At 42.4% G+C, this 27,829-nt stretch overlaps 2 non-coding genes across 2 annotated transcripts; one reads left to right on the plus strand and one right to left on the minus strand.

Moving 5' to 3' along the window:
• Positions 1-24,142: 24,142 nt before the first annotated feature.
• Trnas-cga lies at positions 24,143-24,217 on the minus strand. Its single transcript has one exon. It is a non-coding gene; the product is annotated as a tRNA-Ser (tRNA).
• A 757-nt stretch (positions 24,218-24,974) lies between these two features.
• Trnas-cga lies at positions 24,975-25,049 on the plus strand. The gene has a single exon. It is a non-coding gene; the product is annotated as a tRNA-Ser (tRNA).
• Positions 25,050-27,829: the final 2,780 nt, after the last annotated feature.

Here is a 27,829-nt window from a genome sequence, read left to right on the forward strand (position 1 = left end):
TAAAAGTTTGAGTAGTGGTGAGGAGATGCGCACAGACTGCAGACGTGTTTCGAGTCGGAGCTAGATGCCTCCAGGAGGCAGCCGAGTCGTGACAGCATCAAAGTAAGAATTGGCGCTACGCACATAATAAGCTATATATTGAGCGAAACTCGGCACATACCTAGTTAAACTAGAAAGAATAATTAATAAAATAGGTTTTCTTTGGTTAAATAATGTCTAAAAGCTAGATAGAAATCCCATTGTTGGTGCAATAAGCGTTTTGTGAAACTTTCTCGTAAATACATGCTATAGAAGTTTTTTTTAGTTTTTTACATGTGGCTTAAAAGTGTGAACAATAAATATTTTTTAGACAAAATTAGTTTCATTTCACACCTTATGTCGTTCTCCGCATCCTGTGCTGGCATTGAACCAAAAGGTACATTAAAGTAAAGTAAAGTAAAGTAAAGTCTTAGCATCGGTAGCACTCTATACTAGGAGTTCCGCAGGGGTGATGTTTCTCTACCAAAAATAGACATAAGCTATAAAAAGGAGGACCAGGATCGATATGATAACCAAAGATGAAATTATTATTACTATGACACTGAGTTGGTATCTACTACGATACTAATGGATATGTTGTAATATACGCTCTGCACTAAAGCACCCCTTGCACGTGGCTATAAATTCATCCATTGAATTGGATAGGGTAGGATGAAAGGCTATTATTCTAGTGTAGTACAGTAGTGGACATCCTAGACTGAGAGCACTAACGCCTGTTATTGTTACCAGAAGCTGAAAAGTCAATCATGGGATGTTGCATTTTGTGGTGTTCAGCAGTACCCTACTGTCGCTTAGTTCCAAGGACGCTGTACCTTATAGCAAGTGGCGATTACTGCAAAAAAATGGTTCAAATGGCTCTGAGCACTATGGGACTTAACTTCTGAGGTCAGCAGTCCCCTAGAACTTAGAACTACTTAAACCTAACTAACCCAAGGACATCAGACACACCCATGCCCGAGGCAGGATTCGAACCTGCAACCGTAGCGGTCGCTCGGTTCCTGACTGAAGCGCCTAGAACCGGTCGGCCATCCCGGCTGGATCATATTCTGAGCACACACTGTGTTGCGAGAATGTCCCGTGGGCATATTTGTGCACTGATCTCCTGTAGAACAGCTCTGTCTCCATGTCCCTGTGACAGTTCGGACTGCCAGGGAAGGGTGTACCACAATCTGCTCTCTCTGACGTTCGTGCAGCTCCTCTTCTGATAACAACGTGTGCTTTTTCCTGTCTGTTGTGATCAGCCAAATTTCCTTCGTGCTAGTACGTACAAATTTTTCTGAAGTCCCCCACTGTACGAGACCTAGGTGAACTGCATAACATTCATATCTGGTTTCGGTATCCATAACTGCTGAATGATAGCATGTGAACTATTATCATCCACGTACCATCAGTTAATATCTGAAGTTCACTGCAAAGCAAAAGTAACTCCTTTAATTGTATAGTAACAAGACAAGTAAACAGTTCACATGATACTCCCCAGTTAACTATTTTCATACTTATTGGCACATCATAAGCTGAAAGTTAAAAAACTCCTTCATGACACACTGAAGAACCAAAGAAAGTGGTACACGTACCTAACACCATGTAGGGCACCTGCGACCACCCAGAAGTGCCGCAGCACGACGTGGCATGGACTTAACTAATGTCTCGAGTAGTGCTGGTGGGAATTGGCACCATCAGTTCTGCAGGGCTGCCCATAAATTCGTAATAGTACGAGGGGATGGAGATCTCTTCTGAACAGCACGTTGCAAGACATCCCAGATAAGCTCCATAATGTTCATGTCGGAGAGTTTGGTGGCCAGCGGAAGTATTTAAACAGGAAGAGTGTTCCTGCAGCCACTCTGTAGCAATTCTGGAGGTGTGGTGTGTCGCATTGTCCTGTTGGAACTGCCCACGTCCGTCGGAATGCACAATGAACATGAATAGATGCAGGTGATCAGACAGGATGCTTGCATACGTCTTACCTGTCGTATCTCGAAGTATCAGGGGTCCCATATCACTCCAACTACACACGCCCCACACCATTACAAAACCTCCACCAGCTTGAACAGTCCACTGCTGACTTGCAGGGGACATGGATTCATGAGGTTGTCTCCATACCCGTACGCGTCCATCCGCTCGATACAATCTGAAACGTGACTCGTCCGACCAGGCAACATGTTTCCAGTTATCAAGAGTCCAATGTCGGTGTTAACGGGCCCAGGCCAGGCGTAGAGATTTGTGTCATGCAGTCATCAAGGATAAACGAGTGGACCTTCTGCTCCGAAAGTCCACGTCGATGACATTTCGTTAAATGGTTCGCAAGGTGACACTTGTTGATGGCCCAGCATTGAAATCTGCAGCAATTTACGGAAGGGCTGCACTTCTGTCACGATGAACGATTTTCGTCAGTCATCGTAGATCTAGTTCTTACAGGATCTTTTTCCGGCCACAGCCATGTTGGAGAGTTGATGTTTTACTGGATTTATGATATTCAAGGTACGCTCGTGAAATGGTTGTACGGGAAAATCCCCACTTCATCGCAACCTCGGAGATGCTGTGTCCCATCACTCGCACGCCGACTATAACACCACGTTCAAACTCACTTAAATCTTGATAACCTGCCATTGTAACAGCTGTAACCGATCTAACAACTGCACCAGGCGCTTGATGTCTTATATAGGCACTGACGACCACTGCATCGTATTCTGCCTGTTTACATATCTCTGTATTTGACTACGCATGCCTATACCAGTTTCTTTGGCGCTTGAGTGTGTATACCTAGTATTTCACATATACTCATGATACAGTATTTTCGTACACTCTCACGAGCAATACATACACATGTAAGTGAAATACGGAACAAAATACGATTATTCATACAAGAATACACCTAATCAAAACCTTTCTTAACTCCTTGTTACATCAGCCTATAATGTGTTTGATACGGAGAAGTACTGCGAAAATGGTATAATATTGTGGCGACCCATGCGAAAATACATATGTTTTTGTAATCCACGTGTCTGGAGATGCACGTGGAAAAACGAGCAAGCAAGGAAGCAGGTTCGGAGCAGAAACAATAACGCGTTTGTGCCAAGGGGAAACGATCCCGAATTTGTAGAACAGTTCTGAGAGCGACCACGGTCCGCTGAGGTGCTGTGGGCACCCCTAGGGCGTAGATCCCCTAGTGCTGAGAGGAATATATATATGGTACTGCCCGTCTTCGCAGTATATGTGTGGCCTCCAGAGGTGCTGTTTAGTGAACCTGTTTTGGCACTGGTGCTGTTAACGGAAATAAAAGAGTCCATCACGAGCCAAAACGGACAGATGTTTGCGTCGTTCATGGTTGTAGTGAAACATGGTAAGCTATTTTTCAAGCCTCTTTTCAATCTATCTGAAGTCATTTAAGGAGGAAAGAGAGATAGCGGTTCGGATTACATGGCCATTGTTTATTAAACTGCATCTAATCCCAGGGGCTGGCCATACTGTAGTCTTCCTATTCTTTTCATCTTAACTTGGTGCTGGGACCGCCTGTTTTCTGGCTGACAGATACAGTGGGTCGGAAATGGGACAGGACAGACAGATTGCTATGAAGAAAGAACTGCTCTCTGCCATGAGGGGAGACCGTGGTCTCAGGTTCCTGTGCTCATGGAAGTCAGGTCACAGCATCTATTCTGTAGTTCACATAAATCGCCACACAAACAATGGAAAAGTGCTGCTCTCCTATGTTTCAACAAAAGCTTTTGTAGATAACCTTCGCTTGCTTTCCCAAAGGAACACCGAGTTCTGCTCTAACGGGCCTAGCCTCATCTATGGCTTTTTTAATTTACAGATCCTCTGATATAAGGCTAGTGCTTTGCGCAAAAACATGCCATAATTAGATTAGTCAGTGAAATCACGGAAACAGAACTGAGGCTAATGTTTTTTTTTAGGAGTGGGAAGGTGATTTGCAATTTGATTAGACTGCTATTGTGATGCATTTTGTTGGTGGCACTCTGTGTGCTGGAGAGAATCAACTGTGGATGTGCTTTTCACTGTGGGCCGATATGACCAGCCAGGTGGGAAAGTGTTAGTGGGTGTGAAGACCCTATAAAATAAGGAGACACTGGTGAGAGTTCACGGTGGACGGAGTTCGGAGCGCGTGGACGGGACACTGAAGTCGCATCTTGGTGGGCTACCTGGTCTCGAAGTTGTAGCCGCAGCTCCATGCACACGTCCTCTGCAGCCGAGGCATCCGCATATCAGCGGCTTCTAGCACAGCTGTTGGAGAGTAATTAACATAAATTGCAGCAGCAGTATCATAGGGCATTCTTGGTCCATACTTGTTTTCTGCGTAATAATCTGTCTCAGATTAACATTTACTGTATTGAGTACATGAGCCTCTTGATTCAGCAACAAGTGTGCAGTCACGGTGTTAGTTTTAGGTTAACGAATTTTCGTACCAAATTACTGTCTGATATTTCAACACATTTTTTTGGATAAATGGCAGCATCGGCCGTAAAGTTTGAAATCCTTTATTTTACAGACTGATTTCGGTCAGTGTGTGCCGATCTTCAGTACAAACTATGCGAATCTTGTATACCCCATATGGTAATAGCACGGCATTTTCTATGGGGTGTAACATGTTTTGAGACGATTACTTTCAACTTCTGTTGGAAGTAAAAGAAGTCTATTGGAAGTAAAAAATATATTGATAATAATAGGTCGTGGTGCACACGGTTGCCAATGCAATTAGACATCATGTTCGATATTTTCCATCAGAAGTGCTTAGTTACCTCATTGTGGGTAGCAACTCTGCAAACCAATCAAAATACAGTAGTTGAGTTTATAAATCGTCCAGCAGTTTTGAATAATCTTTTCATTTTTACTGTGTTTTATTCAATAAATTATCGTCTTTACTGGAAGATCACTTCTGTTGGACACCTTCCACTCATATTAAAATAAAGTCTCAAGTAAATCTCTGGTTTCGGATCTATAATTAGCGGCTTAGAAATCGCGTTATTCATTGAAATTGTGCATATTAAATTTGTCAGATTACTTCTTAAAAGTGTGACTAGCCCAAAAATAGTTTTCTGGGTCCATAAGGCTTCTTGCCACATGTGTTTCACAATAGCACAATACGCATTTGTTGCTTTATAGTCATTAGTTAGATCAGTGCAATGATTTGATGTGGAGCCTGCCAACAAGTGAAGAATTTCTTTCTCTTCCCCTTCAGGGTGTATGGGCTTGGTAATATCACCCAATGACCTACGTGTATTCATGTAACTTTGCTTTCTATTGTTCCATTCAGACTTAACATCTGAGGGCTCTTCTATTGGCTTTTTGTGCTTGATTCCATACCTTCTGCAAAGTTTTTGCGAAATTTATTACCGATTCTCCATCCTTCGCAATGTTGGTGTTGAATATCTGAAAAGGTAATGGCGTTTTACTGGCCATTTATCGCCTCATGTGGTGATAGCCCCCGCACTCTCATGAACCTTAGAATTATAATCGACGATAACGTATGTTAGTAGGATATCCCAGTCATTATGACAGGTGTTCAAGTAAATATGTAACATCTTAGGTATTGTGCCATTAACTCGTTGTGTTCTCCCATTGACAAACGGATGCAAGGCACTTGTTCTTAACTTGTCACTCTGTACTGAATGTCAAAGCTAATCTATCCCTACATAAAACTGGTACTCTAATGTGTACTTAACATCTATGAAACACCAAGTTTCAACAACTAACTGTCTTCCTTTGGCTTAGCCACAGTGTCGAGTTACTGATTTGAGATACCCACCATTCCCACATTGCGCGAAAAATTATCTTCTAATGTCAGCATATAGTCGTTCCCTGCTAGTGTTCATGCAGAATGACCGAAGACGCCCTTATCAGTCTTTTCAAATGGCTCATTAGCCTCCATTAATATCTGCAGTAGAGTATGCTGACGGTTCAGTTGAATCGATTGTGCACATAGTAATCAGTTATTTACATTCTGGTACACACATTCTGCGTACATGTATGCCACCAGTAAAGCTCTGCGACACACACTTCTTCTTTCTCTGACCCTGACGGCTGGATAACATGTGATCACATGTCTGTCAAAACTCTGCATGAATTACAGCTGAAACTGTAACACGAGGCCCAAGAACCATCTCCTTTCACAGCTCACCATGGTGCACAATGTACTTTAATTGCACTGCAGATAATTAACAGTTCTCATCAGCTGCCTGCGCTTTCTGCCACTTTATAATATTGTAACCCACTCTTTGTAGCACACAAACCATAGTACTGGGCCCATCTGTAATCTCATGATTCTTTCCAGGACGGTGGATTACCTCAAAATCGAATTCATTAAGGTTCAGTATCCAACACATTAATCTGTTGGATATTTTAACCCCAGAGGCCGCTTTAATGTTGTGAGAGTCCTTATTATCTTACATTTTCTACCATATAGATCACAATGGAAGTATGTTATTTCATATATGAAGCTTAGCATTTCCTTCTCCATAACACAATAATTCCTTTCTGCCTTATTCAACTGTTGTGATGTGGAGACTACCAGATACTCTGCTCGATTTGACACAAGACAACACAAACTTCTTCTGATAATGTGGAACAAATAACAGCAGACCAGTGAACTACGATTCTTTTAATTCAACATATGCATCTTCAAACTCTGATATCAAACGGAATTTTATTTTTTTAATAAGTGATAGAGAGGTCTTGTTTTTTTGCATACCTCAGGACACACATTGTATAATAATTCACTAATCACAGGATTTATAGTAACTGCTTCTCAGTATGAGGTGTTGTACAATACTGTGCGACCTTCACTAATCTATCATGTACTAAAGATTCCACTTCTTATAGTGCAAAGTGTCACTTCTTTATGCTTAGTGACAGAGGTGTTGTGTGAAACCACTTAAACACCTCCTGTAACTGTAGCATGTGTTCCCACATATCCTTGTAAAGACAATTGTGTAATCAAAATATATCGTACACTATTTTCGTTTTAGCACTCACAAAGCTACATCTAACAACCACTGAAATGTGGATACCGTATTCTTAATTCCAAAGGGCATAGAGCTGTACTGGTAGTAACCGACGAAACTGTAAATAACAACTTCAGCTGGTCGGCAGGCGCTATTTTCAACTGTTGTTAGCTACTCTGCAAATCGATGTTCGGAAAGTATCGGAGCTGACTCCAGCTGACCAAAGTTTCTGTTACGTTCAGCTTTGGATAAGCACCAGTATTGTGTATGACATATATAATCACAGCCTAAACAAACCTTTGGTTGCATTCGTACTTTTTTTGATACAGACACCACCAGTACTGCACTGAGACTGTTACCTTACCACAGCATCAGGCCACGGCCTGAGGCGATTCGGTCGCCACTGAGGCTGACAGTATTTGTACGACGCCGCCTCAGCAATATTCCAGGCCTGCCTGCAGTATTTCACCGACAGCTAGCTTGTCTTCCCAGCCATGGGTTGTCATCTCTTCTGCAACACTGGGTATGAAACTGCATCATACACTGACGGAAAAATATCACGACACCAAAAAAAAAAAATTGTGTAGAGTAATGGAATACACTTGTCAAGTTAACATATTTAAGTGATTATAATTTTTGTGTTAGCAGAAGAGTCAACACCGTGTTACGAGTGAGGCCGAAATGCACGCGTTTTAGCTCATGCAGGCTGGCGTGAAGAGGGAAGAACTATGCTGACGTGAGGTCTGGAACATGACAAGGAATGAGAATTCAGAACACCGACATAACTAGTTGGTACTTAGCTTTAATCCATTAATGATGAACGTCGCTCTTGACGGTTAATGATTCACAATATTATCTGTTCAGAGTGCTAGGAAGTCTCTCTAGACCTGCCGTGTGGCGGCGCTCGGTCAGCAATCACTGATAGTGGCGACACGCGGGTCCAACGTATACTAACGGACCGCGGCCGATTTAAAGGATACCACCTAGCAAGCGTGGTGTCTGGCGGTGACACCAATATAATTGCAATATGACAGGATAATATGAGCGCGAGATAAGCAAATGCAAACACGAAATGCTTATAGATTAATAACCACTGTAACTGCAAGAATGTTGCATGTAAACGTGTATGCATTATGTTGAAGAGGTGCCATCAGTTTGTGGGATAGAGATCCATGTTTGTTGCACTTGGTCAGCCAATACAGGGACGGATAAAGATGGTTGTGGATGACTCTGGAGTTGTCATACGTTGATGTCCCATATGTACTCGAATGGAGACAGATCTTGTGATCGAGCAGGCCAAGGCAACATGCCGACACTCTGTAGAGCATATTGGATTACAGCAAGCAGTGTGTGGGCGAGCGTTATCCTGTTGGAAAACACCCCGTGGAATTGTTTTCTTGAACATCAGCACAACAGGTAGAATTACCATATAGAGGTACAAATTCACAGTCTACGAGCATGAGATGAACACAAGCGTGCTCCAGCTGTTTTTATGAAATCACACCCCAGACCATTACTCCAGGTGAAGGCCCAGTGTGCGTAGGACACACAGGTTGGTAGCAGGTCCTCAACTGGTTTCCTTTTAACCAACACAGTCCATTATTAGCGCCGAGACAGGACCAGCTCTCATCAGAAAGCACAACAGAGCTCCACCCAGCCCTCCAATGCTCTCTCGATTGACACCACTGAAGTCGTAAATGGCGGTGGTTTGGTGTCAGTGAAATGCACGCTTCGGGGCAGGTGGCTCGGAGCTTTCCTTCAAGTGACCGATTTGTAACCGTGACTGTGGTACCATCTGCTGCTCAAGTTGCTGTTGACAGATGCAGTACGATGCGCTAGAGCCGTACACCGAACACGATGGTCTTCCCTCTCGGTAGTGCGATGTGCTCATCCGGAGCCCGGAGTTCTTACGGCCGTAAATTCTCGTGATCACAATGTAATGCTATTGTTAATATAATACTGCCATTAATCTGTACATTTAAAAAAAATTTTGTCCAGTAACAATTTTGAAAAATTAAGCAAACACCATAACGAGAGTAAGCTTGTGTTAAGTGCAGTTTATCTTTTTAAAATAACCTCTTTGACGTAGTTGGAATAAATGTATTAAAACGTATTTTGTAAATAATTATGTAATATTTCAAATACAACTGTAATTTATTATGTCAGTTTTGTATGTATGTGCTGTCATGCAATTGTAGATGGTTCATACTTAGGGTTTTTGTAAGCAGAAGTGTAAATTGAAAAGGTATATGGATCATAGGTAGAACGGAACTCCGTTCTGTGGTGGCATGGAAAAGGTGGTGAGGCGCGCGAGTGAGAATTTTGCGCGCAAGTGGCACACACAGTCGGTAGCTGCCCTGCAAGTGGTGAACATGCATTACGTTGGTCAAGCACTAGAGGCCCCGAATTTACCTGCGAGACTGGGTTTTGGCCTCGGACGTGTTCTACATGATTGGCACAGTACGGCAATAAATTAATAGCTCAGAAATTTGCAATTTTATCGTCGCCACCAAGAGGAAGACAGAGCTAACTACATCAAGAGCCGTACCTGCGCAGTGTTACTACGCAGCACCGCCTCACGCCACCTTCGATATCAGCAACAGGCAAAGTACTTTATTTAGGAGTGTATCGCAGTATGAACCATCCATCTTCAATCAGTGGAATATGTGTCAAACGTACCTTTGTGTTTAACCGTAATGTTCCTATTACATTTACCTCAGTACGGTCCTTGCGTAAACGAATTTATTCCGAGTATCCTGATGTTTATTGAAGCTTGAATAATAGTAAATTACCGGCAAAAGTACTGTTTTGTTAGTATTTTCTGAAAATCATTATTAAATACTAAAGTTTGCACGTATCAGTTTAAGGGCCACCCCTTTGCGTGACCGCGAGGATAAGTTTTCAATAGCATTTCTGAAAGTAAAGTAACATAATTGTTTAACTGCAATAATCTTAACAGTAATTGTTCGTGTTGCTTCTCCAAGTCAAAGAAAGCCAGACAAATATTGGTGTTACTAAAACGTGAACAAATAACAGTCCTAAAGAAATGAAATTTAGTCGTGTTAAATAATAGTTTTTGTCATATGAATGATAGCTATAAGTTTAATATTTTTTTGTATCCTTGTTGAAACATATATGTGTCTTCTTTAAATAATTACTGAAGTATAGTGATAAATTCCGTAAGTAACAGAAAGTGGAATTAATAGTACTTGCTGCCAAGTGACCGTAGCAAATGGAAATTAAGTGGTTGTGTTTAAATTACGTAGTAAATGAAATTAGTTATTTACTCAGTGTTGAAATTTGACTTCATCTTTTTGTGTGTACGCTGTGCCCGATTTGGGTTGGCGGCCGTTTTATTAAGCGAAACAGTTTATTGTTATAACAGGCATTGCCTGATAAAAGGTTTCCAAATGTAATTATTCTCACTGCTTTTCCCACAAACTGTACGATTCGGAGAAAAATAGTTCGATACTTTACCATTAGGTTGAACACGGTTAAAATCTCTCTCCGAGAGTCGATGGTTTGGAGTGTTAGTGCTGCGTAATTTTGTGGTGGTGTTCCTGCCGCTACTTACTACACAGTTCTGACATTCCGAATCGCGGATCTTCCGTCTTTAAAGTGGTCGAACTTAAACGTTCTGGTACCGTATTGACGAGAACGCGAAAGAACCGCTGCAACCACTGCCAGTAATCACGTACAGTGGCTAAATTCCTGCCAAATATTTCTACAGAATCGCAGAAGGAACACCCAGCATCTCGTAGCCCTATTACACGACCTCATTCAAACTCAGTTGTTGGTAAGGTGTCTTTGTCGCATTAAACGCATTCTTCAGTAAAATCAACCCATCGCGTCAGATTTCATAGGTAACTAACGCTCACGAGCGCTAAGGGCGTGTATTTAAGGCAAACCCCTTTTGCATCGCCGTAGTGGCGCTAGAAGCTCTCCTTTAATGCGACTGGCGCGAAATCTGAATAAACAACACCTGGTCAGTTGTAGAAACACGCCTAGTAACTTTGTTTTATGTCACATGACACCTTCTTGATGCTGCAATTCTTTACTCATCAAGTTCTATTGTATTACGTTATAATTTCTCCACTTGGCATCCCTATACGTCACAATTAAAGAAAATTGAGCCGTGTACGCCTCTTGTTCATCCCATTAATTGTCTGTCATCTTCTATTACGGTAGTGTTGCCTCGTTTTCTTATTCCATTTGCTGGCGTCACTAACTTCCTGCCTTACTTGCCCGAGAGTGGTAGCAGCAGCACGCTTCGATAAGTGCACTATCGTACCATCTCTGGAGCGACCGATACTATTTCTGGGTCATCGTGTGTCAGCTAGTCTGCGAGTGGGGGACGGACTAGCAGGGCAGTCGCGACGGAGCAGCAGTCGAGTCGGTCGGTTGGCGTGGAGCAACAAGCAAGCCCCCATCGCGCGGTGTCGGCCTGGAGCCGCTGGCGGCGCGCACGCTCGGGTGGAGTGTGGTGTGCTGCTTGCAAGTGCTACGAAGTTCGTCGCCCACCGATCTTGGACATGAACGTTGAATCCTCACTTAACTTACTATCGAGCCTCAACTGTTTACATTTCTTCATTTGATCCTGGTTGTCACTTTTGGGACATTCCCGCGAGCACCAACATGTGTGTATTTAAGTCGGCTAAGATCCCAGCCGTCTTCCTATGAAATTTAGCTTAATTCATTCCCTGTTATGAAAGTTCACCAGCGGTATTTTCTGCCTTGTGGCCGTTGACGTTCCGGGTTACCTGCCCTGGTCGTTGACGTAATTTTAGGCAGTGTATTTTCCTCGTCGTGTTGTTGCTGTCCAGCGCGGCATTTAGCTCGACAGCTGAGGTGTTGTTGGTGGTTGTGGGCGCCAATATTTCGTGTGTCGTGTATTGAAATCTTGTGGTCGTTGTGCTGGTTGCTTGAAGCGGAACTGGTTTGGTTGATTGGTCGGTCGGCTGTATGCCTCCAGATTAAGAAGTCGTTGGAAAGGCTGCCTGTCGCACCTAAATGGGCGTTAGTGTTACAATCCCAGGCCGACCCTTGGAAACTTCTGAGCGCCGTTCCTTGCGTGTTATGTAGTAAATTCCCTGTTTGGATTTTAGTTATTTTGTTGATGTGTGGATTTCAGCGAAGTATCAATATCTTGCCCTTAAGGCATGAGTTTGATATATTTTTATATGGGGCCTTCAGCTGAATTTTACTGGAGAGGTTTTAAGATAAGGCTTTCCGCCTTTTATATTGAAGCTCTTTCTAGGCCTTAAGCCGTTAAATATATGTTTCTGATATGCGGCCTTCAGACGAGTATTAATATCTCTAAAATTAATTTCCTTGTCCTGCTCTTAAGTCATAAAACTGGTAGAAGCCGACCTCGGGGAAGATCAGTTTGGATTCCGTAGAAATGTTGGAACACGTGAGGCAATACTGACTCTACGACTTATCTTAGAAGAAAGATTAAGGAAAGGCAAACCTACGTTTCTAGCATTTGTAGACTTAGAGAAAGCTTTTGACAATGTTGATTGGAATACTCTCTTTCATATTCTGAAGGTGGCAGGGGTAAAATACAGGGAGCGAAAGGCTATTTACAATTTGTACAGAAAGCAGATGGCAGTTACAAGAATCGAGGGGTATGAAAAGGAAGCAGTGGTTGGGAAGGGAGTAAGACAGGTTGCAGCCTATCCCTGATGTTATTCAATATGTATATTGTGCAAGCAATAAAGGAAACAAAAGAAAAGTTCGGAGTAGGTATTGAAATCCACGGAGAAGAAATAAAAACTTTGAGATTTGAGGGCAGCGTGGAGGGTAAAAATCGTAGAGGGAGACCAAGATATGAATACACTAAGAAGATTCAGAAGGATGTAGGCTGCAGTAGGTACTGGGAGATGAAGAAGCATGCACAGGATAGAGTTGCATGGAGAGCTGCATCAAACCAGTCTCAGGACTGAAGACCAAAACAACAACAACCCTTTTTCTAGGGCTTAAGCCGTTAAATTATTTGTTGGTGAGCGGCCTTCAATATCTCTTAAATTAATCTTCTTCTCTTGCCCTTAAGGCATAAGACTGTTACGCTTTTGAACGGAGTCTTCAGCCCAGTATGCATGAAATGTTTTAAGATAAGGCCTTCTGCCTTTTGATTGAAACTTCTCTTATTGCTTAATATACGACCTCCAGTCTAGTTCCATTAAAATCAAATTGCTAATACCTTCAGCCGATTAGACTGAAGATTTAGAAAATTTTCTTGGGTGAAACCTCCAGAAGAGCCTTCTATATCAGTTTTGCTTAAGCTTTGTGTCTCGGATTTTTGACTGTGGCCTTCAGCCAATCTAAAGTTAATCAAAGGAGGTCGATTAAAGTTTTGAGGGTTTTGCATACTTGTTGTAATATTGTGTGCTGATAAATAAAGTTTGTATGTTGAGTACAACTGACAGGCCCCTTTCCACAATCTAATCCGCTCTGTCCTGCTAGCCCAGGCATTTCAAAAATCTTGGTTGGTCTTCTGCTGTGGAAGGAATGAGGATCTGCTACTGTCTGTTGTCTCATCCACTGTCTGCTGTTACTGATAGTCATAGTAGATTCCTGTAATGATCGTGCGACAAATAGGTTACACAGCGGCAGTATCTTATTGGTAATGATGCAGCCTGATTTAAAAAAATGGCTCTTAGCACTGTGGGACTTAATTTCTGAGAACTTAGAACTACTTAAACCTAACTAATCTAAGGACATCACACACATCGATGCCCGAGGCAGGATTCGAACCTGCGACCTTAGCGGTCGCGCGGTTCCAGACTGTAGCGCCTAGAACCGCTCTGCCAACTCGGCCGGCCGGCCTGATTAGCACTGATCGTAATCCACTAGCAAGAAACAGAAAATGCGAAAAAAAAAAAAAGAAATTTAACTGCAGGCGTAGCGAAATGGCGATAAACGAGACACCTCATGCGGTATGCAATCCATGCCAAAGCTGTCCACCAGCCAGGCTTATATTTCGGTTAATGGCACTGCCCACGTGACACATTGATCTTTTCTTTCGCCGCTGACTGTGATTCCCCAGATAGTGACTTGGAACGTCTCTGATTTCCCACTGCTATATATTCACTGTAGGGGTGATTAAATCCCTCCCATCTTGAGTTGGTATGTAGGACCAACAATAGCATTACCAGCTGGGAGGGAGGCGGGCGTAGGCTTAGCTCAGTTTCCTGTCATGGGAATGAGCCACAATGCACCTCTGGAACAGCCAGTTACGATGGCCAAGTATGGTCCTACGGGGCTGGCGGAGTTGACAGCTTATGGGAGGTGGAAAATCGAAGTGGCACAACAGGGTCTGGGTTGGGCATCGGCAGAGGGAGTGGTTCCACGTCCACAGGCCCTCAAACTCTACTCCACTCGCCTGTGTGCTTATGAGAGTGGCTGTAGGAGCACAGGCTGTAGTTGCGATGAAGTGGTAGTAGGAGTGGCACAAGGTTACTGCTGGTGATACAACAGTTGGTTGCGTGGGTGTCGAAGTCCTGGGTCAGAGGTAGTGGAGGGAGTCACAGGGCCACTGTTCGTGCAACAGTGAAATTATAGAATTGTATCGTTGACTGTCGATAGTCGCCTCTCTGTCGAGCACAAAGCAAGAGTGGGCAGTCGTGGCGCAGCTTTCGTGGAGCGTGGGCGGAGTGTTGCGTTGAGGCCATGGCTGTAGCACGTATCTTGCAAGCTATGGTGAAGTAACTGAAATGTTTGGCACACGAGTTTCGCGTTTAAATTAAGTGTTCACGACGTAGTATCAACATTTATCCAAAAGGTGATGTTTCTCGGTTTCGTGCGTCGTGTCGGGAGAACAACAATCAACGCGTCGCGAAGGTTACGGAAAAATAATGTGGACTGGTATGATGCTCATCGCAAGTTCTAAGTGAAACAAACATGTTGACTGGCTGAATATCACGAGCGCAGGTACTTTCTCATCCGTATATCGTACGCGAAAATTTATGGAGCATCCACGTCGCGATTCGGTCACGCGCATGCTCGTGTTGAAAGATTTTGAATTGTTTAGTACTGTTGGAAGAACTATGTCAATCGTAGACTGATAAAACAGCCGTTGAACAGTGATCATTTTGTGTTCTATGTACCGTGTTTTTGCATCGGATGCCATCAAAAAAATGATTCAAATGGCTCTAGGCACTTAACATCTGAGGTCATCAGTCCCCTAGACTTAGTACTACTTAAACCTAATTAATCTAAGGACATCACACACATCCATGCACGAGGCAGGATTCGAACCTACGACCGTAGCAGCAGCGCGGTTCCGGACTGAAGGGCCTAGAACCGCTCGGCCACAGCGGCCGGCGGATGCCATAATTTTGACAGCAACCTTATTCGTAACAACGGACACATTCTGGTAGTACAAATACTGATCACCTCCATTGTGGAACAATGTTAATTGTGAACACTGCAGCCCACCCTGTGCGAGTGTTTAACAGAATACAGTGTACCAGATCGACTTGGTATTGTTCGTGAGTGGCTCCTTTCCCTGCTGTACAATAGTTATTTCAGGACACATCATAGCAGGCAGCGCAGAGAGCAGCATATCAACAGCCGCAGGAAGGACCAGGTACGTGGGCTTACATTACATTTATCGTTTTCCGTGGATCCCTTGGAGGGGAGTCTTTCGGATGTGGGAAGAGTCAAAGTTTTTTTTTCTTTTTTTACTCAGGTGCGTTGATACTGTACATTTCTAATGCAGACAGAGTTATGAGCTATAATCCTTGTGAAGCTATTCATCGATGGAGTAGAAGGAGTTGGGCAGCAGGAGGTTCTTTAATTCACTCTGAAACCCATCTTTATCATTTACAAGACCTTTGATATGCTCTGGTAAGTTATTGAATACATGAGTACCCATGTATTTGACTCCTTTTTGTACTAATCTTAAGCTTTTATAGTCCTTATACATATTGTTTTTGGTTCTGGTATTGTAATCATGTTTTGCACTATTTCGTGTAAAAGGGACATGTTGGAAATGATAAAGGACATCAATAAGTATATGTACTGAGAAGTAGTAGTTAGAATACCAAGTTTCTTAAAGAGGTCACTGCATGATGATCTAAGACTGACACCAGATATAATTCTAATAACTGATTTCTGAATTTTGAAAATGTTCTCTTCGTGAGAGGAGTTTCCCCAAAAGATAATTTCATAACTCATTAGTGAATGGAAGTAGGCCGAATAAACTAACTTCTTCATTTTTAAATTACCTATTTCTGCTATAATGCGTACTGCAAATGTAGTTGAACTAAGGCGTTTCATTAACTCTAGAGTGTGAGTTTACGAAATTAGATTGTGGTCAATTTGTAGCCCTAAAAATTTGACACTGTCTACAGCTTTAATTTCATTGTCTGAATATATTATACTTAAAGGGTCAGGTACTCTTCGTGAGGTACTAAACTGTATGTACTGTGTCTTGTCAAAATTCAGTGATAATTCATTTGCTGTGAACCACCCATTGATACCTACAAATATTTCATTAGTTGATTGCTCAGTGAAATCATGGGTACTAGTTTTTATACCAATACTTTATCATCTGAAAATAAGACAAAATTTGCATTTTGTGACACTCCATTGAAAGGTTATTAATACATAGTAGGAAAAAAAGGGACCTAAAATAGAGCCCTGGGACACCCATTATCTGATGGTTCAAATGGTTCAAATGGTTCTGAGCACTGTGGGACTTAACATCTGAGGTCATCAGTCCCCTAGACTTAGAACTACTTAAACCTAACTAACCTAAGGACATCACACATCCATGCCTGAGGCAGGATTCGAACCTGCGACAGTAGCAGCAGCGCGGTTCCGGACTTAAGCGCCTAGAACCGCTCGGCCACAACGGCCGGATTATCTGATGGTTTCATATTTTGAATTACTATTGTTATGTGGTATGCCTGATACAGACACACGCTGTTTTCAATTAAAAATATAGGATAAGAACCATGCGCCTGCTACTCCTGTTACCCCATAATATTTTAACTTTTGTGTAAGGATATCATCCTTAACACAATCAAAAGATTTAGCAAGATCACAGAATATTCCAAGTGGTAATAACTTTTGATTTATTGATTCTAATATTTCATCTGTAAAAGTGAATATACCTTCATCAGTTGACAATCCTTTCTGAAATCCAAAATTATTATGAATGAGAATATTATTCTGTACTAAGTGTATATAAAATCTATTGTACATAACCCTTTCAAACACTTTTGAAAATATTGCCAATTATGAAATGGGACTAAAGTTTTCATTGATGATTTTTCTCCTTTTTGTGTAATGGTTTTACAATAGCATATTTAAGCCTATCTGGTAAAGTATCACTGTGGAGGGATTCATTACACAAGTAACTCAGTATGTCACAATGTTCTGAGGAGCAACATTTAATTATGGTTGTGCTGGTTTCATCATAAACACTGGAACATTTGTTTTTATGAGAACTAATAATATCAGAAGTCTCTTTCGGTGAAGTAGGATATAGTTGAATTTTGCCAAACTTCAGCATTTTTTTAAAAATATTTTAAGCTGTCTTCTGAGGAACTATGCAAACCTAAGTTGTCTGCTACTGAAAGGAAAAAGTTGTTGAAAGTGTCTGCAATTTTGGAGAAATCTCTAATCAACTCATTATTTACATTAATATAATTTCCTCATTTGCCTGATTAGTTTATTCTGTTTCACTTTTTACTATGTTTCATATGGGTTTAGGCACACGGTCGTTAAATGTCCAATCCCGTTCCTGTGGCTAGGGAGTGTTGAACAGTCTCGAGTGCTAAAGGCCAGCTGTTATTAGTGCTGCATATCTACCCTCTTCCCCACCCCGGTTGTTACAAGTTACAACAGTCTAAGCCGGACCTGGTTTCGGGTCTTTTCTGATAGCTTCACGTGGTTGTATGAACGTTCTGTGTGCTTTACTCAAGTTGTGAAACACCTGGACCATTAAAACGACCATCTTAATTTTTCTCTGTTCTTTATTAATCTAGTCCCGAAACTTTTTGAACTGACATCCTTACTACACATCCTTAAATTCTTCTTTAAATCTCATTATTAGCACCAAAACGAATGAAAGGTGTAACTTAAAAATAAAACCTGGGAAAAACAGAATTCGCAACACATTGCAGTGATATTATGCGGTTTGGTTTTCCAGGTGGCATAAAATTTTGCGTCATGTTTAGTGGCACGGCAATGTGTTGAGTTGTTTCCCTTCTGTGCTGTAGATCTTTCAGAGGCCTACTTCAGTTTCAAAGACGTAAAAACTTTTAGTACCGAAGTTGATTAAAACAAAATATACGTTAAGCGTTTGGTGAGTAACTCATCTCATTTAATATGATCACCTATTGGAAATTTGATTTTTACTGCGTTAGCCGTCTGTAAAATATTATAGGTGCTCGCCAGACCTGGAACGCCATATCAGTGTGGTCATAATTAATTTTGTCAGGTTGCATCACAATTAAATACGCAAATCTTCAAAGGCAGCGTCCGCTTTATAACAGCAAACGATAACTGCATATAACGTGCTCTCTGCAAAAGAAAGAGTAAGCACATCTAGCTAACATCATATTAATTACCGAATCAACCAGAACTCCAGACAATAAACTTCAATGTGACACCAGCTCTGGCAGGCATCCCCTTTAGTGTACAAAGTAAACTATTTAACGGGGAATTGCGTAATATTCATGCGATTAATATGTACGTTTGGAATCACTGAATTTGCATGTCCTAATTAATTCTGATTTTTGTGTATTTATTTGCAAGGGATGTACGAAATCCAATTCCCCTAACTTTACTCAGATACGCTAAATTGAATTAATTTACGTAGCTGCAAATGGAATGCCTGATTACTGACTTTAAAACGCTGCTAGATGTAAAAAAGGTCTCCCACAGTGACCAACAATATGCAACTGAATACTTTTGGCGTGCTTTTTTAGCATTTAAATACGATATAGGTATGAATGTATTATAACTACATTTTGTATACTAATTGCGATTGGAGGATTGCGCTGAAGAAACTACCAGGAAGATCAGTGTAGCATTCTCATCCTACGTTGTAAATTAACAAAATAAAGTTATTTTCAGAACAACTCTGAAGCCAAACACGCAAACATGTTTCATCAGTGGCAAAACGAGACGGAAATTTGAGACGCGGATAGCAGTGAATTTCCCAGAATGTGCAAGAGCAAAAGAACTCAGGAATACTGCTTCAATAAAAGGTAATGCTCCCCAAGTGCTCTACGATGTAAAGCGTCGTCAAAAGGGTTCAAATGGCTCTGAGCACTATGGGACTTCGCATCTGAGGTAATCAGTCCCCTAGAATTTAGAACTACTTAAACCTAACTAACCTAAGGACATCACACACATCCATACCCGAGGCAGGATTCGAACGTGAGACCGTAGCGGTCGCGCGGTTCCAGACTGAAGCGCCTAGAACCGCTCGGCCACTCCAGCCGGCAAAAGTGTTGTCAAATGTTTGAAATTCTCAAAAAAAAAAAAAAAAAAAGGCACAATCTGCACGAAAAGACAGATAGTATTGAGAGCTGGCACGCCACTTTCTCACTTTAACAACATTGTCAGTCAGATTACCGTTCATGTTATAGGTCATGATCTTTGTGTTCGCCAGTACTACATTTGGTATGTGTGGTTTGTGACTTTTTTTCATGGGAAAATTGCGAGCAAAATGTTCTTATAACTGCATGAGTAACCTGTAGAGAACTTGTACCCAAGGGGCCATATTGGAGAGGATGGAGAACAGTGGGAGAGATGAATTGGGGGCCATCGCTGAGTGACTCCGGGAAGCAGCGCTCGGTGTATGGTACCTGCAAAGGTACTTCTGTTTGTAGCATGCTCCTCCTTGCACTTAGGGTCATAAGAAGGGTGACGATCTGTAAAACATTTTACATGGGCCAGGCGGCAGTCCGCCGGCAAGGCGGTCAGTTGCGAGGAAGTGGATGGAGGAAGCAATTTAAGAGAGATTGCTGTAATCGGAGCTTTCGTGCAAACGATGGAAAGATCTAAAAATTCTGTGCATTCTCATGTTAGAAGCTGGGATGATACAAACAGAGCGGGTGGCGTACGTGTTTAGTGAGTGCAAGACCGTAACCCCCCCCCCCCCTTTCAACCGCCAGGAAATTGACAGGTTCTTTTAAAGAGCGGCAAAGAGATATACTCCACGGCTACAAATGTCTGGGAAACTTAACAGCCTTCTTTCCGAAACTGAAAATGATAGTCCCAGAAAGATGATAGCTCTCCATAAATGGACTGTGGTCCCGTCTAGGTAAATGTTTTATTTTATTTTATTTATTTTTTGTTTTTCAAAACATGGGCGTGCTTACCGTGAACACGACACCTTCTTTCTTCAGACAAGAGAGATTTGTTGTCGCTGATTAGCTCCTCTCAGGACATGGAAAGTGGAGGCTTGCTTCCCCAGCGTGGCAACAGCAGTGCTGTGCCTGGATTGGCTACCAGGCCAACAGAAGTCAAGAGGGAAGATTCAGTGAGTAGAGGATGTGTAGATTGGTTTGGCTCCCATACCGAAGCTTGGTGGAAAGTGGTTGTGATTCTTTGCCTTTTTCGTCTTCCGGTCCTCCTCTGGTGCAGAAAAATTGCTCTGAGCACTATGGGACTTAACGTCTGAGGTCATCAGTTCCCTAGAACTTAGAACTATTTAAACTAACCTAAGGACATCACACACAGCCATGCCCGAGGCAGGATTCGAACCTGCGACCGCAGCGGTCGCGCGGTTCCAGACTGTAGCGCCTAGAACCGCTCGGCCACTCCGGCTGGCCTCTGGTGCAGAAATTCAGATCTTTCCCTAGTGGGTGAAACTTGTGGGCTGTATCTTGTGATGGGCTAATAGCCAGTGGCAGTTTCCAACTGAACGACAGTGGAACTGCGTATCATCTCCGACATATCGCGTGTCACGAGTGTCAATACCTGAGTCGGCCGTCTGACGTTTGACAGTTCCAGCGCGTACCGTCTTGTATGTGAGTGAAATTGGTTAGGCCAGACCAGTGAACGGGTGCACCTCACAATGAATTTTACCGGGATTTCAGGGCTCCGTTACAGAAGCTCCGCACATTCTGGTAACCAGAAATTTTCGTGGACGCGTCAGAATATTACAGCTGCCGCAGCGCGCTGCTCCTCGCACACATCTCGTCGTTTTTCTGCTGCGGCCCGAATCAAGTTGAAAGGGTAAAGTACTGCTTCACTGGCGTAGGGTTGTTAAATGATATTCACAGTTTCCTGTTTTTAGGTGAACCATAATTTTGGTATACTTGGTCGTAGTTGATTCCATTCAATAGAGCTGGGCCTCGCAGTGCATTCATGTAAACAAAGTCAGATCGTGTTGTAAAAGTGGTTCATTCAGAGTAAAATCTGTGTAGCTTTCACCTCAATATATTCTTTGACAATCAAAAAAATTCCTTTTCTGATCTACGTTTGTCATTTTTGTGTACGATTTATGAGCTAATTGTAGTTACAATTGTAAACTGAAATACGCCACTGTTCTCATTCACAGTCCCTCAACTATTCTCGGCTTTTATTTTATTGTGGTGGTACATCGTTACAACAGCAATTTAAGGTTCAACCATATTTAATTAGTAAATTTAATTATTAATTGGAGTTCTGAAAGTGACGACAGACGTAGACAACAAATGTGCCGTGAGTAAATTTACTAATTCATGTATAAAAATTAAATGATTACCACACGATTTGAGGGTTTTGGGAACTTTTTTCTTTATGTAAAAATAACAACATTTAGTATATATTTGTGATTAAAGCAAGCGGCAGCTAGCAATGTACTATAAACACAAGAACATAGAAGAACCGATATTACAAGAAGACCAAGAGAAAAACTGTCGGGTTAGTAAGAGTTAAAGCCAAGTGGCTAGTTTTATATGGTCTACTGTTCAGCTTGTTTATTGAAGAGACAGTAAAAGAAAGAAATATTGAGAAACGGGGCTAAAATTTACAGTGAAAAGATATCAACTGCTGTGCTCTCGCCGGCCGCGGTGGTCTAGCGGTTCTGGCGCTGCAGTCCGGAACCGCGGGACTGCTACGGTCGCAGGTTCGAATCCTGCCTCGGGCATGGGTGTGTGTGATGTCCTTAGGTTAGTTAGGTTTAAGTAGTTCTAAGTTCTAGGGGACTTATGACCTAAGATGTTGAGTCCCATAGTGCTCAGAGCCATTTTTTTGCTGTGCTCTCTAAATGTGAAGATGAATTACAGCCCCTTTTGAATATAGCAGTTACTGGCTACGGATTGAGAGTACTGGTGCCGGCGAAGGTTCGAGTCCTCCCTCGGGCATGGGTGCGTGTGTTTGTCCTTAGGATAATTTAGGTTAACTAGTGTGTAAGCTTAGGGACTGATGACCTTAGCAGTTAAGTCCCATAAGATTTCACACACATTTTTTGATTTAGAGTAAACTTTAAACATTCAGACTCAGTAGAAGTGATAACAGCCACAAACATCAAATTTGAGGACGACACAGTAGATGACGTGCAAGTGTTGTGTTGGTCTGAGCGCAAAATAACTCATAACAGACGAAGCATAGACATAAGAAGCAGACAGACACAGGCGAAGAGTGCATCCCTCGCCAAAGTCAGTATATCAGTATAAGTCACTTGGGAATCAAATAAACAGGACTTATAGGGAAGTCGAGACGATATGGCTGCAGGACAAAAGCGAAGAATTTGAAAAAAAAAAAAATCGACATTGCAAGAAATGATTCATAGTGTAATGAAGTCGTAACAACCTTTGATACAATTAAAAACAAAGGCAACAAGATTAAGAGCGCAACATGTATTCCGCTATTAAAGACACAGACACTACGATCAACGCCTCTACGAGGTGGAAGCTGCCTGATGATATGAGAGAAGAAGAAATGAATGGGAGCCGATAAGGAACACATAGAGGAACCAGTATTTCAGTCTCAATTTGACAGAGATTTGGAAGACTTGGCATCAAATAACGTGGAAAACATCAGATACAAGGGTATAACCAGGAGTCCTCCAGGAAACTGTGTTAGGCCTACTGTTATTTTCTGTATACGTAAACGATATGGTGGACAGGGTAAGCAGCAGTCTGTGGCTATGGTGTATGAGAATAAGAAAAGGTGCCGCCGTTGAGTGACTGTAGGAGGATGCAAGATGGCAGACAAAATTTCTAGTTAGTGTGATGAGTGACAGCTAGCTGCAAAGGTAGAAAAGTGTAAGTTAATTCAGCTGAGTAGGAGAAACAAACCCACAATGTTCGAATACTGCGTTAGTAATGTGATGCTTGACACGGTCACATCGATTAAATATCTAGTTCTAACGTTGCAAAGGAATATGGAATGGAATGAGCATGTAAGGACTGTATCAGGGAAGGCGAATAGGTTTGGGGATAATGTAAGAAAGTGTGGCTCATGTGCAAAGGAGACCGCATATAGGAAACTAATAGACCCATTGTTGAGCATTGTTCGAGTGTTTGGGATGCGCACCAGGTAGTATAAAGGAAGACATCGAAGCAATTCTGAGGCGGGCTGACGGATTTGCTATCTGTAGGTTCGAACTACTCGTAAATATTTCGGAGGTGCGTCGCGAACTCAAATAGGAGAGTCACTGGAGGGAAGGTGACATTCTTGTCGAGGAGCACTGTTGAGAAAATTTAGAGAATCGGTATTTGAGCCTGACTCCAGAGCGATTCTATTGCCGCCAACGTACATTCAGCGTAATGACAATGAAGATAAGATTAGAGAGATTAGGGTTCGTACGGAGACATGTAGACAGTCTAGAATGAGATTTTCACTCTGCAGCGGAGTGTGCGCTGATATGAAACTTCCTGGCAGATTAAAACTGTGTGCCCGACCGAGACTCGAACTCGGGACCTTTGCCTTTCGCGGGCAAGTGCTCTACCAACTGAGCTACCGAAGCACGACTCACGCCCGGTACTCACAGCTTTACTTCTGCCAGTACCTCGTCTCCTACCTTCCAAACTTTACAGAAGCTCTCCTGCGAACCTGCAGAACTAGCACTCCTGAAAGAAAGGATATTGCGGAGACATGGCTTAGCCACAGCCTGGGGGATGTTTCCAGAATGAGATTTTCACTCTGCAGCGGAGTGTGCGCTGATATGAAACATCCTGGCAGATTAAAACTGTGTGCCCGACCGAGACTCGAACTCGGGACCTTTGCCTTTCGAGGGCAAGTGCTCTACCAACTGAGCTACCGAAGCACGACTCACGCCCGGTACTCACAGCTTTACTTCTGCCAGTACCTCGTCTCCTACCTTCCAAACTTTACAGAAGCTCTCCTGCGAACCTTGCAGAACTAGCACTCCTGAAAGAAAGGATATTGCGGAGACATGGCTTAGCCACAGCCTGGGGGATGTTTCCAGAATGAGATTTTCACTCTGCAGCGGAGTGCCTTTCAGGCAAAGGTCCCGAGTTCGAGTCTCGGTCGGGCACACAGTTTTAATCTGCCAGGAAGTTTCATATCAGCGCACACTCCGCTGCAGAGTGAAAATCTCATTCTGGAAACATCCCCCAGGCTGTGGCTAAGCCATGTCTCCGCAATATCCTTTCTTTCAGGAGTGCTAGTTCTGCAGGTTCGCAGGAGAGCTTCTGTAAAGTTTGGAAGGTAGGAGACGAGGTACTGGCAGAAGTAAAGCTGTGAGTACCGGGCGTGAGTCGTGCTTCGGTAGCTCAGTTGGTAGAGCACTTGCCCGCGAAAGGCAAAGGTCCCGAGTTCGAGTCTCGGTCGGGCACACAGTTTTAATCTGCCAGGAAGTTTCATATCAGCGCACACTCCGCTGCAGAGTGAAAATCTCATTCTGGAAACATCCCCCAGGCTGTGGCTAAGCCATGTCTCCGCAATATCCTTTCTTTCAGGAGTGCTAGTTCTGCTAGGTTCGCAGGAGAGCTTCTGTAAAGTTTGGAAGGTAGGAGACGAGGTACTGGCAGAAGTAAAGCTGTGAGTACCGGGCGTGAGTCGTGCTTCGGTAGCTCAGTTGGTAGAGCACTTGCCCTCGAAAGGCAAAGGTCCCGAGTTCGAGTCTCGGTCGGGCACACAGTTTTAATCTGCCAGGAAGTTTCATGTAGACAGTCTTTTTGCCTCGCTCTGTCTAAGTGGAACAGAAAACGAAATGACCAATAGCACAACAGGGTCCCTCCGCCACACACCACACAGTGTCTTGCGGAGAATGTAGATGAAGATGTAGAAGAGTTTCGGAAAAACAACATCGACACAATCTCGAAGATAGCAAAGGGGGATCATTGAAAAAAATATCGGACAATCAGCTTAACAGATCATCTATCAAAGTTACTGACAAGAATAGGACGCAGAATAATCGAAGAAGAAAAACAGAGCGAGTTGGCAACTTGGGTTAGCATTCAGGCCTTGCATTCGGGAGGACAACACGTGGCGGCTGCTGTATGAAAGCACTTTCGACACACTGCGGATTTACTGGTATTTTTTCTTTGAATGCTGTTAAAAGTAACATACATGAAAGGAACGGCACTTAAGCCTACCGCGATAGCCTACCGCGCTACTACTCCTCTAGACTCTGTGAAACTTGGCATCAGGATTGCGAGTATACCTTAAGTTGTGCACATTTTAAGGAGCTTTAGCGCAAGCGTGACTCGCGTGGCCTAATTGTCATACAGGCCAAATGCATACGGATTTGATACAGAACAGGCACGGTTCACGGTGTGCACAGCTGGCCCTCGCTACTCAATTAGAAGCTTACGTCACTGCAACCAGGTGGTACCACAACTACGTTCGCTCGGCATAAATTCTGCTAGACGATCGGACACTCCTCAGATACGTCAATCCACTCACCATATAGTGTAGTAAAATTAGATCGGACGTCAGTATACGTTAAAATTATACTGACAGTAAACCTATTTTGTGGGTTTGTGAATGAGTTATAGTATATTAAGTTACGAATTTTATCGTACACTAATCCATTTGAGGCGCTAACGATCATAAGGGCTTAAAGCACGTGATGGTCGATTGTGAGATTGTAGCATTTATTCATGCTCCTGAAATGTGCTGATCTTATTGTGCGTCAGATTTATCTCTACTGTAGGCCCACTCTGAATGCATGAAAATTCATGAAAAGTCTTATCAATGATATCTCTGATATTCACTTAAATGTGAGGTCGACGACGGTGTGCTCTGGGCCCTTATGGATCTAAGCGCCTATCTGGTTTTTAATGCGATTCTGTCTGTTTTAATTATTCGGAAGTTGACCGTCTGGTTTTAAACTTTCTTTGCTTTTTGCGTTTAAGTTGATTGGGAAACCGTTGAGATTGAACTTAACATATACATATGAGAAATGAAAGGTTGCAATAAATTTTTTATCTGTGATTATTACTTTACGTATGAAATATTCTGTTGCAGATTAATAAAAACGAATTTCTTTGAATATTCCCAAATATTTTACTTTTATTCGTGTTCTAAAGCTGTTTGTGCAAGAATGAAAATATTATTGTCCATCGAACTTAACAAACATTTTCACGTTGCAGTGGATTTTTGTTTAACTGGATATACCCCCGACTAGCTTTGAAGCATAAGACTATCTTTACAATATGAAAATGTTTTCTTTTTTCATATTTCTAAGCTCTCATGAAAATAATCCACTTTAAATACACTTTACGATATGTTCAGAATTTATAACTTTTTTAATTAAAATTTATAAAAGCTGCAGCTTGTATCCACCTGTGAATGCACGAGATAAAATATACTATCTCTTTTTATTTTGCGTCTGTAATGCTGTGAAAAGAAACACTTTATTATTTTCCTTCACCTCTACCTGTACCCTTTTTAGGATGTGGTCATTATTGCGATCGTAAATTTAAATCTGCCGCTGTTGCAGACTGCTCGCTCGCGGCGCAGCTCCGCACCGCCAGCGATATCCAATAAAATGCTGAAATTTCTTAAATGAAATGGGTAATGTCCGGTGCGAACTTTGCAGTAATTGTGACAAACAGATTTTACTAGAAAAATATATTTTAACAGAAACAATTAAAATCTTTACACACCTTTTACAATCCCAGCTACAAATGGCGTCGATCATCGACTTACGACAAATGAAGACTACGTAAGAGCCTAATGCAACGTCACGGGTTCCTCTCCCATTCAGTCCGTGCAGAAGACAAGCGACTCTATTAAAATATATTGCCTAGTTATATCTTAACTGATTCTTGTACATTCTTTCTTTTTTGATTACATATCGTTTCTTCTGCGGCGGTTTTCACGTCCTCCGCGCAGATAGTATTTCACACTCTTTGAATAATCATTTATAATAACAAAATTCATAATTATCTTTTTACTCACAAAATTGAAGTTCAGTTAACAGAAATACATATAAATTATTTGTTACAGTGAGCATCATACATCGAAATGTTCTTTTAGCTTTCTCTTTGGATGCGTGCTGCCAGAGAACGTTACAGATTCTAATCAAGTGACAATGTTGGTGCCGGCCGGGGTGACCGAGCGGTTCTAGGCGCTACAGTCTGTAACCGCGCGACTGCTACGGTCCCAGGTTCGAATCTTGCCTCGGGCATGGATGTGTGTGATGTCCTTAGGTTAGTTAGGTTTAAGTAGTTCTAAGTTCTAGGGGACTGATGACCTCAGAGCCATTTGATTTTTGAAATGCTAACGGAAATGTAAAGCTATGAGGACGAGTCGTGAGTCGTCCTTGGGTAGCTCAGTCGGTAGAGCACTTTTCTACGAAAGGCAGAGGTCCCGATTTCGAGTCTCGGTCCGGCACGCAACTGTAACCTGTCAGAAAGTTTCATATCGGCGCACAGTCTGCTGCAGAGTGAAAGTCTCATCCTGGGAAG

Source organism: Schistocerca americana, chromosome 4, assembly GCF_021461395.2.
Source record: "Schistocerca americana isolate TAMUIC-IGC-003095 chromosome 4, iqSchAmer2.1, whole genome shotgun sequence".
In the NCBI taxonomy this organism is placed as follows: domain Eukaryota; kingdom Metazoa; phylum Arthropoda; class Insecta; order Orthoptera; family Acrididae; genus Schistocerca; species Schistocerca americana.